The following is a 14,667-nucleotide window of genomic DNA, read 5'->3' as shown; positions in this document are numbered from 1 at the left end:
TACTGAGATAGACACTCAGTACTTTACAGTCAAAGGCAATTAGCACATTCACCCATTATTTTTCATGGGAGAAACCCGTTAGATGTAAATGTCAGGGAGTGAAGTGGAGAGGTAGTGGCGGTGTGTGTGTGGGGGGATGAGAGGGGGCATTCATATGTCACAATGCCTCTATACCAATAGGCAACACCTTTCACACTGAGGGGCAGGAGGAACTCTAACCACCAGAGACTGGTCAGTATTATTCCAACTCATCTTAAAACACAAGAAAATAACAGTTTTCTAGCATGGGGCATATACAGAACAAAATGAAGTCTGAAACGCTAATGTTGGACATTATTCATTAACTGTAATGGTCCATGAGTTGGGATAAGACAGTCAACAAAGGCAATGTGAAAGGTGTTCTGTCATATTTGGGGCATTTACAAGTAAGAGGATATGTTATTGTGTATGTGTGTGTGTGTGTGTGTGTGTGTGTGTGTGTGTGTGTGTGTGTGTGTGTGTGTGTGTGTGTGTGTGTGTGTGTGTGTGTGTGTGTAACTGCATGAGATGGGTGTCTGTGCCTGTGCCAATGCCTTGCAGTGGCCTCCAGCAGTAGTTAACACAGCAAATTGCTTGCTGGTGCTTGCGGTAATCACTAACTTTTTTCAGAGACATGCAAAATAGCTGATAATTAGGTCTTCCGTTGTTGTGGATAATGTATTTTTGAATCACCATTTTTGCGATTTCCTTAAAGAGCTCTTTTTCACATAGCCTTATTGTTCATAGTTGATTTTTTTATTAATTCTGCCCTTGGTGTTCAATATTTATATTAATGCCAGTAAATGTAGCATAAAGACTGGCAAAAAAGACATTAATTATGACTTCAAAATAAATGGTGAAGTCATATGGCAGATAGGGCATTGCTTAAGAGTACAAAATAAATGGTCAGAGCATAACAATGACATTATCCTTACATACTGGTTTTGATTTGAAAATGTGAGGACACTTTTTATACTATGATGCCATTAATAATCATCTTTCATCAGTCAAACATTATAATATTAGATCCCTCTCTTCATAGCATGATGAGAATTTGTAAATGGTTCATAGTGTGTTATTACACATGAAATAACTGGGGCATAAATATAGTGGAAAATTCTACATTAAGCCTAAATATTAGAACTACAAAATTTAAAAAAAGTACTAGTCCAAAAAAGTACATACAGAGCCTACAAATGTTACTTGTCCCAAAACAACAAAGCCAAGATCGACGTCATCCAAGAACTCACTAAAACAAGCAAATGAAACAAAACTTCATTTAAGATAAATATACCATAGACACATGACAATAATAAGACATTTGTTTAACTTAGTTTGTCAAATGAATGAGTGGGCTGGCACATGACCCTTTTCAGCCACAGCTTTTGCTGACTGGCAAATACAGTAACAAAGACAACGTCTGTTTACATAAGCAGTCATATTTATATAAGTCATAACCATATACAAACAAAACAAAAAAGATGAAGGAAAAGAAGCTAGAATTAAGTGAATTAGGCCAAAATGTCATCACAACAGATACAGTTAATGCTGTAGCATATAAATGTGAGGTGAATTTCAGATCACAAAAAAGAAGCCCATCCACTTTTCTTTCTTTCTTGCAATCTTCTGACTGAAATGACACCAAAAATTGTCAAATCTTCCCACAGTAATGTCAGGAACAACAATTCTATGAAACCAGATGAGATATCAGGATGCTTGGTTTGCAATCAAACATAGCCTAGTATATTCCCTTATGCACATTCTAAATACAATGTTAAAAACTAGTCATATTACTGTAATCTGGAAGCAAGCTATTGTGCTCCTAATCCATAAGGGAGGCTTTTCCAAAATTCAAATAATTACAGACCAAACAGCCTCATAAGCCTGTTGTTGGAGGTTATGAAGAGCATCATCATGAAATTTACTCGGAGAGACATGGGAAATGTTGTTATCCAAGATCTAGTCCAGTACAGTTTTGTTAAAGGTAGGCCTTTTAGTCATAACCTCATTTTTTTAGTCATAACCTCAGTTTTTTTGAAAGTGTGACTGCCAACCTGAATGAAAGTTTTATCTGTTCATGCAGGTTTCTTCATTATGGCTATTTTTTTACACTGTAACCCATGATGGAATAATGCATAAATTCCAGGATCTGCATGTTAATGACGTAATAGTGTAGGTCTCAACTGGCTACATGGTCATAAACAACAAGTGACAAGAGGAGAACTTCAGTTCTCATCTTCACTATCCTTTGTCACCAGTGACATCTCACAAGGCTGTGAGGACATAATTTACTCTTATATTATACAGCTTTTATCAGACTAATTGTATGGTATTGCACCCTGTACTGTAACCTGCTCATATGCCATCTGGTGCAGTAAGAAAAGGTTGACAAAAAATCAAAATGCTTCAAAGCTTATCTTATAGCACAAGTCTGCAATGGCTCTCGTTCTTAGAGATTTACAGTACACCTGACATACAGAGCAGTAAAGGACCACTTACAATCAACTATACTGTGAAATATGGTAAATACCATGTCTATGCTATACACTCCCACTCCCATTTGAACTCAGCCTATCAATTAGTACCTCCAAGAAGGTATTGGATGACTACATGGGTGCTCACAAGTACCAACATGATATCTGGGGTATTAAGTTCTTCAGTGGACAATGGGTCTTAAGCTTGTTCCCCAAACTTTCGATCCTTGTTTGACAGACAGATGAAACAAACATCCATACCCCATTTACAAACCTGCCCCAAAGGAATTTGATGGAGTAGTGGTTGTTGAATAAAAGGCATCATAATGTGAGAAGGTGTATGACTGTAGAAAAAAAAAACATTTTAAGTAAATTGATACTAGGCTCCATCACTGGCTAGATCTGTGGTTACAACAGACTGAATGGCATTTATTTTAAGGTTTCTAGTAGCCAGTGGGGTAGTTGCTAATGTTTAAAATGTGAGGGGTTCAAGCAGAATTGGTTGAGGTTCCAAAAAGTATTTGGGGGGGGGGCTGAAGCTATCCAACAGAAAGACCTGTTTGATGGGCTTGAGCACTGAGAATTAGGTTATCTGCAAAAAAAAGAGTCAATTGTCTTAAATCAGAATTGGTCCTGTCCTCAGAAACAGGAATCTGTTGACAAGTCAGCAATGAAGCAGGAAATAATTGAATTGCTATTATTACTCCAGCAGGAAAAAGTGAAGTACCCCTGACTAATAGTAAATTGAGAGGCCATATATGGGCCCATTCTAGTAATATCAGAAATCTCCAGTTATAGAATTCCCAGAGCCAGAATGGTAAAATAAAATCTGGTATATTAAAGAACGGTAAATAAATAAATAAGGCTAGATGACACTTTCAAATGCTTGTTCAGCATCAAGAGCTAATACTGCCCAGAGTTTTGAGAGCTTCATCCTGATCTGTATTCATTGCATTCATTACTTGAAGTATATTCCCCTATGCTGTCTAAGCCTTAACAAAATCAGCCTAGTCCGAACTCGGCACATGGAACTTCATTTAGACCACACAGACTGACATGAGGACTATAATCCACATTAAGTACATATATAACTCTGGGTTCTTGCTTGGCTTTAGGACTGCTGTAACAGTGAGTGCTTCCAGAAGTGAGGATATGAGCTTTGTGTTATGGTATGATTACAGGGTTTCCAAAAAAGCCGCTAATTATAAAGCTGTTGTGGTTGTTTGTCTGTTCCAGATGCCTTATTTGGCCTTAGTCTAGATACACATGAATCTAACTCCATCATAGGAAAAGAAACATCCAAAACACATTTAACTTTAAATAAAAGACCATGAAGGAGCACAAAACTGGAGCCCACTTTCAGTAGTAAGCAAAGACAGGCTCCCTGTACCAGACCTTTGCTGTACACAGACTGAAAGTGAGAGTGAAGCAGATCTAAGCTACAAGTCATTGATAAATGTTTGCTCTCAGGGTGTAGTGTGCTGATCAGAATTAGACTTACGCTTCCAGGCACAGGCAAGGTGGCTGTAATTGGAAGGGGAAACTTAACCATATTCTTGTCAAAGGTTGCCTAAGTGTTTTCTGTTTCAGTATTTATGATTGTCTTTTTTTTTTCTTCGTGGTCTTGAAGCTGGAGGCTCCAAACATTGGAGCAAGAAATAGCTGCATCTATCTGTAAATAACTTTACTTGATTTTTCAGATCTAGTAATTTCTTCTGTTAGGATAGCCATACTCAATTCTTCCAGGTACAGAGCTTGGCATGTAGATAAAATTTAATTGTGCACCAGAGATTGAGTAGCAGGAAGTTTAGTCATGAACCCACATTAATTCTTGGAACAGCACCTACAGAAAAAGAGACAACAATGTTTAGAGGGAGACGGTCAAAGACTCCCATATATAACATCAGTAGATTATGTTCTGAATATGGATGAGGTAGGAGAGAGGAAGATAAAGTGGAGTCTAGAAGCTCCAGTGCTGCGAAATTCTCCTCTGTCCTGATGAGGGTGTCATTATAGAACAGTAATGAGTAAATCGGTGTGCACTAATGAAGAAGTAAACCCTAAGTAACCAGGGCAGAACACTGATATGTTGTTGTTGTCTTTCGGCTTTTCCCGGTTAGGGGTCGCCACAGTGGAACTCCGGTCCACTAATGATTGGCAGTAGATTTTCACGAATGCCGAGGTGCCAGCTTGACGTTCAACCTTCAACAAAGGCATGCCCATTTACACATGTCTTTTGAACGCCAACCCAACCACGGGGAAGACATGCAGACTCCACACAGAAGGCACTCCCCGCACTCCAGCTGAGAATCGAACGGGAGAACCTCTTGCTGTGAGGCAACAACGAACACTGATATAAAGGATCTATTTAGAGTTTCAGCTTAGGAACACATCCAAAACAAAAATTAGAATCCTTTAAAGTCATATATACAAGATTTGATAGATGGAAAAACTAAAAAGCCATGAACTTAGATACAAACAATTAAATAGAAATCTAAAGCTAGCATGAATTTGATACATGAAATTATAATGACAGCTTGCAGCAAGTTTAATGGAAACACTTCAAATTAGTCGTGCTCGTTTAAATAAATGGTCATGCATACTTACGGACACCATTTTATTTATTGGCTGTAACAATAAGTTAAAAGAAGTATAATCCCAGATGACAGAGTCATGTTATGAGTATACAGGCTCAAGGTAGCAGTCACTGGTTTGTTGTACTCGACAATCAACTACTCTGGGTCCTCAGTAGAGTAGTGTGATACAGGCAGTTAGGGACAGGAGGTAAGGTGGTCTTAGAGATGGGTGATAAATTACTGCACTAGACTTGCTTGATATTTGTGGAGGGTAAAACAAGAGTGGTTTAAAGGTGGACCAACATATGTTTGCTTGACAGTTAGAATGGTTCTATCCCTTATTCTGAGGTGACACACCAGGTTGAATAACTATGATGAATATGTGCCCATGCTGCTGGATAATACCTGTAACTATCTGCTTTACTCCAAGTCCTTTAATTATGGAAGAAAAATCCCTTGGCAGAAAAGGGAATATTCTGAGAAATAGCATCCTTAGACTTAGGATTTGTAACAATTCACTCTTCACATGACAGGACTTGGCATTCCGAGTAATGACCATTTAAATGGTTACCTATCTGACATCCCCTTTCAACTGAAGAAAAAACAGTTCTCTCAGGGCAGTGATCCAAACAAACAAAAAAAAAAAGGCTTGAGACCCAAAAGAAAAAGAAACTGTTCTGCTCTGAAAGTGCAGAAAACTGCCTTCTGCAAATGTAATACATGACTAGTTGCAATTAAAACATCAAACACAAAATGCTTCAGTGCTTTACCTATGATTGCCAGTGTACAACCACCATTAATTTTTGAGTGTTGATACTGTGTTTGTGGTTTCATCTCAAGAACTGAAGCACTTTGGTAGCTATACCACATCATTAGCATTTGCTGATCTCACCCACTAACGCTTTGCACCTCAGGCAGCTGCCACCTTCAGTCCACCCTAACTATAACTGGCTGGGTGAAATCTAACCCTAGTTTAAAGCCTATAGATCTCCCAAAATCACATTTAGAGTGGTAAGACCTCTCATTCTCTTAGAGCAAGAAATCTTGACAAAGCCATAAATAATGGGGTCACAAAGGCCCACAAATAGGGACAATTTTTAAATATTGCTCTTACAAACTTGGAAAGTTGATAGAATTATAGGTTTTACATTAGCATGAATTGTCTGAAGGGTATGAAGTCTAAAACTCAAATGTCTGCCATTATTTTCTGACTTCATTCTTTACTGACTTGCCAATAATTTGCCAGAAAACCACAATTTTATGAAAAATGGACCAAAAATATGAGGCAAAAAACTGGACATTCTATGAAAACCTGTACAGTTGAGATGTATGAGAGTGGTGAATGCCCAGAAAACCTGTAGACAATAGTTCTATGAGATGGGAGCCATAACTGAAGTAAATCCCAATCCATAACAAATGCCACCATTTCAAAAATGTCTCTAAAGTTAGTCTCCTTGCTCTTTCAGATGACATTATGAAGCTCAAGCATTCTTCTCCCCACCTATACTTCTGACTTGTAATGAATTCCTGGATATACACATTCCCCCATAAGCAAACTATACAACAGATAGAGGAAACTTCTGGCCTTAAGGCACAAATTCAAATCCCCCTTCCTCCGCTGGTAATCTTAAAAATGTCTAAGACAATCAGAAATTAAAGATCAAATCATGCACTACCAAGTACAAACTAAATATTGCAACTGCAACCGAAGACAATGATAATTTATTTTATTTTTTATTTTACATTTGTTGTCTGGGAAAGTCCGACTGGACACAGGTCCATTTTCAGTGGAGGCCCGGGGAGAAAAGCTCCACTTAAAAAACAATCTAACAAATAACAATTTTACAAATTACAACACTTTCTCCTAAATGCATACAATATTATACGAGAACATATTTTACATTTCTTCACAGATATATGCATAGATACAATTACTGCATTCCAGAAGCATACCACTTGTATGTAGGTAAAATGTTTAACTGTCTTCAGAAATAAATAAGTAGATACGAACAGAATAGAATAATGCCCTCTTTAATTATGTTAAGAAGCTCCATAGCAAAAGCCAATATTTTACTGAGCTGGTCTCTAATGGTTAACTTTTCCGAATCAAAAACTATTGCTTGCCTACTCTCTAACAAATTTATCTCTAACTTTCTTCTATCCACCCTGCCTTTCCCAACCACATACCCATCTCTGACACACCCATGGAACAGGTCCTGAATGCAATCTCTTAAACCAAAAATCATAGCTCTCTGGTGCCCAACAATATACCTGTCTCCTAATTAGTGTTTAATGCATTATAACTGATCTCCTTATCAGCCTATTCAACCTCAAACTTTTCTTTTGATATCTGCATAAAACCTGGAGAACAGCTGTAGTGGTGCCCGTACTAAGGGGGACATGACCACTGACCCTTAGAAATACAGACACATTAGTTTCTCTAGCATTATCTGCAAGACAGTGGAAAGAATTAATATGGATGTCATAAATAATGATATTTATATCCTGCAGTTCCCCTGGTCCTCAACCGATTTGGCTTTGTGAAGAGTAGATGTTGTCCAGTAAACTCTGGATAAAAGGAAATCAACACACACTGATTGCCTTGATCTGGAAAAAGCCTTTAACTTTATCCCACACTCTGGTATCATAAACAAGCTAACCAAACCAAATACCAACTCCTCCATAAGTTAATGGATCACAAACTGGCTCATGGAAAAAATATGGTGAGGTTTGGTACTATGTACGGTGAAGCCTGTCACAAATGGCATATCCCACCATTCCATGTTGGAGCCACTCATGCTTGGATTGTACTACTCCGATGTCTGGGTGGATATCAAGGGCCAATGGCTGATAAAGTTCACTAACTGCTATAAATGTGACTCATTAACTCTGTATCAGTGTTCATATCTTGAAAGATAGTATTAGCCACACCAGTTCCTTGTGTCAAAACCATAGCTTAAAAACTGCATGCAAAAATAAAATGTGGCACAGTCCTGTTTAGGAATTATGAATGTCCTTGCACCTCTGTCATTGATAACACTCCACTTAAAGATGACACCACTCTCAGGGCTCTGAACGCATTCATAGAGAATGAATTGTTATTTGATCACCATGTATCAGTTATCATCAGGAAAGCTTTCTAGCTAGTGCAAATAATCACTAAGGGCATATCTTTTAGAGCCAAGGAAATAATCATTCCTCTCTATTTGTGCCCGATTACACCCATAACAGAATACAATGCCTCCATTGACATGTACCTCTGAAGGCATATCGCCAAACCAGAAAGACTCCAGAAGCTCCTAACATTGAAAATCTTTGGTATGTCTCGCTTAAGTTACCTCAAGTAACATGAGTGACTGGAATTCTTACCACTATTTTCAGTATCTTACATACTCATGTGTGATGATCTTTGCTTTGCTTTTAGGGCCATGAATGACCCCATGCTGGCCATCCTCTATGCCCATAAAACCCAGAGCTTTAGCTGATATCCATTGTTGGCCCCTCAGCTTTTCAGGTGAACAGAAAAATAAATAAATAAATAAATAAATAAACAAGCAAACAAGCAAACAAAAAGTCTTCTTCCCTAGTCTAGAGCTCCATACCAGGACCGATTCCCCACATTCACCCCTCAGGTGAAGAGCAATAAATAAATAAATAAATATATATATATAAAAATGGCTTGTCACAGCTTTACCAGATACAAAGAGCTGAACTGCATTTCTTATTTTTGCACCTTCATTCATAAATGTCAGTACACAAATAAGAATGCAGGAATGAGGAACTGCACTTCTCAATCATGCCCAGTAGCAACTTGTGCAAGGAGCACCCCTCTCTTTGGCACACCCTTGCTATACTTCTAATAAAACTGGTAACAGTGACAAGACCCAGTGAAGGGATCACTGTTTGTACCACAATATTAACAAAACATGCAGGTGGAACAGATATGTCTTTCATAGGATCCCTGCTTATGGAAGAGACTCCCATTACATATCAATTAAAGAAGCTGCCCAGACCTATTTAGAATAAACCTTGATGAGTGGACATTGACCAGCAGATGGCTGCAGCTGCGGCAGTAATGTAGGTGTTGTACTGGACTGTGTTTGTACTGTAAGAGTTGACTCATAGGAGGACACGCTGTTTACAGAGTAGTCATTGCCCTCAGCCTCATGTGATCATGACCTTTGGGTAGAAGATCTTGGACTAGGGTCACTGCTCTTCCAAGATGAGATACCACAGATGAGGTGGATTCTAGTAAAGACAGCTAGTGAGGATGACCCTAGCTGCATTCAGCAGAATGTTTACAAGGCATGGCCCACTGGGATGATGCAAGAGAAACCTGGAAAGATGGTGTCACTCGAGCTTGGGAACCCTCATTTATCCAAAAAAAGGAGCTTGGGCTTGCTGCTGGTGATAGGCAAGTCTGGTCTACCATATTCAGCTTGCTTTCAAGGTTATTCAGTCTACAATAAGTAGAATAAAAATAAGATAGAATTATATTAGTTCCTTAATATAATGATATATTGCTTTAATTTTTGGATAGGCTTTAGTTTGAAAATATAATTTTGATATATTTCAGTTTCATTATTATAAGAAGGCTATAGAGAGATTATTTTTTTCTGATTGCTGGTTCTGTTTCCTGCTGCAGTGACATATGCTATGTGATAACCATAGTTCACAAACTCCTCCACCAGCATTTCAGCATCTGGGGTTACAGCAAAAATATGCTGTCATCTAATATAGAACTAGCTACCTTGAACATTTTTTCATCAGTGAGGTGAAGATTCAGAGGATGACTGTGGTGTTTCTTCTTATAAATCCATTCTTATAACAGCAAAATACTCATAAAAGTAAGATTAATGATCAGCTAATCTTTCAATAGGGTAGATCAGCACTTAGCTGCACCTTGGGCCACATTGTTCATCTAGTGGTGACTAATGGTGTTAATCTGACTCCTTACCTTATTGCTTACATTATTATTAATTTACAACACTATGCAACAACAACAGACGAGTATGTCTATATAAGATAAAATGTCATTTTGCATGAGTTGTTGAACAGTTAAGCAAGAGAATTATAAAAATTGTACAGTGTAGAAGACCTATTCTCTAAACAAATGAAGAGCATTGCTCTTAGAAATCATATTTTGTGGCTCCAAGTAGAGACAGATTTTTTTTTCACTTTTCAAAAACATATTTGAGAAGGAGAGAGAGAGAGGGAGTATGCGTAACAGTGAGTGTGTGTGAGATGGACGCGGTGGGAAATTTATTTTTAATCCTGCAAATTTGAGAAAAAAATGTGGTTAAATACAATGCTGTAAAAATGTAATGAATATTTAATTTTATTTTTATTAAATCCTAAATTGATGATAGCTGACACTTTATTAAAGTGTCAGAGTCAGTGTTCATACATTCTAATTACTTATTCTAACAAGGAGGAGAATTATTTTGAAAATGTGGAGGCTGCTGTGTGTATTAGGGACAGTGTCGTTAAGTAACACCTATTAAAATATCATTTGCACCTAGAGGCATCTCATTAATATCTCGAATGGTGAAATTGCACTGATGGATACTTCTTAACCTGGGGCAGTCTTAGTAGGAGCGGACACTTTTAGGCATTTCAATTGCTCACACCAGACATCCGTGCAAATATTTCAGATAAAATTAATAAAGGCTTCTACCTGTCTTAATTGAATCATTGATAAATTTATGACCCCCACCCCAGAATGAAAGAGAAGTTATCTCGGAATTAGAGGTGGATGTAGGAAGATCAGGAAAAGCTTGAATCTGCAGTAACCTGTTCCAGCTATTCTGCATGCTGAATAAACTGGGTTTCAGTAAATTGCTGACAAGTGTACATTTCTGAATTTTTTTATAAATCTTTGTGAAGGAAGAGACAGTACTCATCTCAGCAAAGTGTCATGTATTGCACTATATATGCAAACAAGAAGCCCTAGCACAATATGATTTTAACACACACTCTGAGTAATCCTAAGAGGTCAAGGAAATGTTCTTCTGGTATAGGGTGTGTCTTAACATTTTGTAATACACATCTAAGAGTGGTCTTTTCAATTATAAAATAGTTAGAAGCATTTTATTGGGAGTGGAAAAAAAGGAAACTAAATATTATTGTGCCTGTAAGATTTATTCTGTAGTCAGGTAGTCTCTTTCATCAGGGGAAACTGCAACATTTTCCCCACTCTTCTAAAATTTACTGTCTTATAGGTTCATAGGAGTATACAATGCTAATGACAGCTGGGGCCTTCATAAGCCTAGCCATGCAATCCAAATGTCTCTCATGAGTTAATTTGTGAGGTTATTTTAAGGTGTTATGTGTTATCTAGGACATGATTTAACTACTGCCTGTGTCCATCAGCTACAGAGGTGCCAGATCAGGGGTGAAGTTTCAGTTTCCCATCCACTGGTCCAAGTTACACTTGAATATGGTTAGGGAAGGGCTTTGCTTTACATGGATTGGAAGCCTGTTCCAGAGAATGGGAATTCTCTGAGACATGGACCTGTCCATCCACCATGTTCTATTTATAATGTAAGAAAAAGTTAAGTTCTTCGATCTAGTGGTTCTGATATGATTCATTTTTCTGACATGATTCATTTTGCAGATATGCAAAAAGTCCATCATGTGGGGTCCAAGGATGCCTTGTATGCCAGGCATAGATCACCTCTCAACAGTCTGTAGGAAACAAAGCACAGAGATAAGGCTCTGAGATGATCTGCATAGGACATTTTATTTACTCCATGTAATCTTCTTATGATGAACCTCTGTGGATGTTCCATTTGTTGTATGTGCCTAGTCAGGTACATACCGAAGGGAGAGTTATACTCAATGATTGGTCTCATGAGGGCAGAATACAGTGGCACAATGACCTCTCTGGACCTAGATGCTATGTCCTTAATTATACATTGAGCAAAATAGCATGAGTTTCTTATTTCTTTGGATGCATGTTGGTTGAAAGCCAGGTTACTATCTACTCTACATGCACATCTAAGACCCTGACTTCTGGGTCTACTCTTAAAGGTGATTTATCAATGACATAATTTCCAGGGGTGGCTGACTTCCCAAGATGTATTATTATGAATTTCTTGGCATTGAGTTTTAAGCTGTGGCTTCCTGCAAGATGTTCATGTTTTTGTGGTTTTGGGGGGCAGTGACTGCTCCTAGTTTGCACTCATCTGCAAACTTGGTCAGCCAGAGACCCTTTACATTGGCCTTCACGTCCTAGAAGTGTTCATCAATGAAGACATGAATGGATTAATTCCCTACTTTGTTTCTGTCAGTCCAGTCAACCACATGTAATACTGACGCCAGTCCTTCATGTTGATACAATGATTTTATAACCTCCCACCTTCAATGATGTGAGCAGATTTATTTTTTTTTACAGTGTGACACATCAACTGCTTTGTGACTGACTCAAGCATTGTACATTTTTGAACCCTCTAACAGTTTGTTTTGCTTTAACCTTAAAGACAATATGAGGCTGCTCAGATTAGAACATTCCTATTTATTCTTAGGCACCCATCAGTTTGCAATCTTCTTCTACATCTTTGACTATCTTATCCTATACCTTTTCTGGTAGTCCAATGCATCAGCATGTGCTAATGGTACTACAATCTCTACATATGGCTTCTCTACTCCATGGCCTTAGTTACAGATAGACTTTGACCATAAGAAAAACTGTCTAGCTATAAATTAACCACACACACACACACACACACACACACACACACACACACACACACACACACACACACACACACACACACACACACACACACACACACACACACACACACACACACACACACACACACAACCACACACACACACACACACACACACACAAAAGCAAACACACCACAATGACAGCATGATAGCGGCAGACTGGACAAGTACATTTACAAGTCTATAATTATACTAGAGCTAAGCATGCATGCCTGCATCTACCTTTAAGTACTCTGGAGTATAGTCAGCATGTATGCTGGTGTAAGTACTAGTTGTATAGCTAGATCCTGTCTTGGTCACTATTTCTACATGGATAGTGTGCTTATAAACTTTTTTAAAGATTGCCATACTAAGACCAAACTAAATGTATATCCTGTTAGTGATGCATTGCCAAACTGATATTCAGCAGCTTGTATGTACTTTTGGCATAGGAAATATTATGTTTTTACCTCCCTTTGTTCTCATTACCTGCTGAGCATCAATCTAATTCCTGATAAACTGGCTTATTCATTCCACCGATCACCAGGGTCAAGGGTTGGCCAGAATGAGCCATCACATTGGAAGCTATCATATGTGGATGAGATTTTTTTTCCTTTTACCATAGTCCCTTTTTTTACTTTTGCCCTACTCTCTTGTTTGTATCCCCATGACGTCTCATGGGAGGGATGTGAAATGGGAATCTGCACTACAACACCATTCACTTTCACAAGGGGTTAATGGCAGCAGGACAGTCCCGCCCACCCAATGACTCAAGTATGAACAGCGTTTGGTCTTACAGTGGGGTTACCAGTGGGAGTAGGTGTGCATCAGGCTTCAGCTCTGTGTACACTGCTGTTCATACTGGTGATGGACTACATTTGCAAATGAGTCAGAGGGGACAAATTAACAAAGTTGCTGTACGCAGACGACGTGCCATTACAGGCAGACTCAGAGCACGAACTTCAGCAAAGGATAGGGGAATGGAATATAAAACTGTAGGCACATGGGATGAAACTAAGTACAGATAAGACATTGGTAATGACAGCAAATGGGGGAAAATCAGAAGAAGATGAGAACTGAGATAGAAGGGAAATGGTGGAACAGGTGGATAGCTTCAGTTATCTGGGAGGGGTGGTTGAGGAGAAGTCTGAATGAGGAGAACAAAGCTAGAATTAGAGGGGCTGCAGTCATCTGCAGTCATCTGGCAAATAGTGTCAGGTGTAATGTATGACAGAAGAATTGTAAAGAAGCTGAAAATTACGGTGTACAAAACAGTGGTGTGACCAGTACTACTGCATGCAGAAACCTGGGGAGTAAAGGCAAAGCAATTGAGGAAGCTAGATAGAGATGAAGTGCCTAAGTAGGTGGTAGGATGAACACTGCGAGACAGATGAAAAAAATAAGAGCAGAAGTAAAAATAACTTCAATTGCAGAAAAGGTCAAAGAGAACAGATTATGGTGTTTTGAGCACATGTGCAGAAAAGCAGAAAAAAACTGGTGAAAAAGATGTGGGACAGACAGGAAGAATACAAGAGGAGATGAGGGAATCCATCAAAAAGGATGTTTTATGTGAGAGAAAACCTGTGACAGTCAGGCAATAGTGTCGAAGAAGGTAGGAGAGAGGCATTGAATAGAGAGAGATGGCAGCAGTTGATATGATCCCCTTGACCACTTGTAAAACATGGAAAAGGGGGAGGTTAATAATGATGATGATGATGCTGTTACTCTTACAAGAGTCAGCTATAACTTAGTCATCTCTCTGCATGCCCCTCAGTCAGGACACCTAGTCACCTGGACTGGACAGAAGAGGGAGATGTCATGGCCATTGTTACTCATTTAACTTTCATTTGTACCTTTTCCTGATGTAGTTGTTGGGAGTAATC

The sequence above is a fragment of the Protopterus annectens genome, chromosome 12.part0 (genome assembly GCF_019279795.1).
Source record: "Protopterus annectens isolate FY-2018-M chromosome 12.part0, PAN1.0, whole genome shotgun sequence".
NCBI lineage: Eukaryota > Metazoa > Chordata > Ceratodontiformes > Protopteridae > Protopterus > Protopterus annectens.
This window is presented reverse-complemented; position numbering follows the sequence as displayed.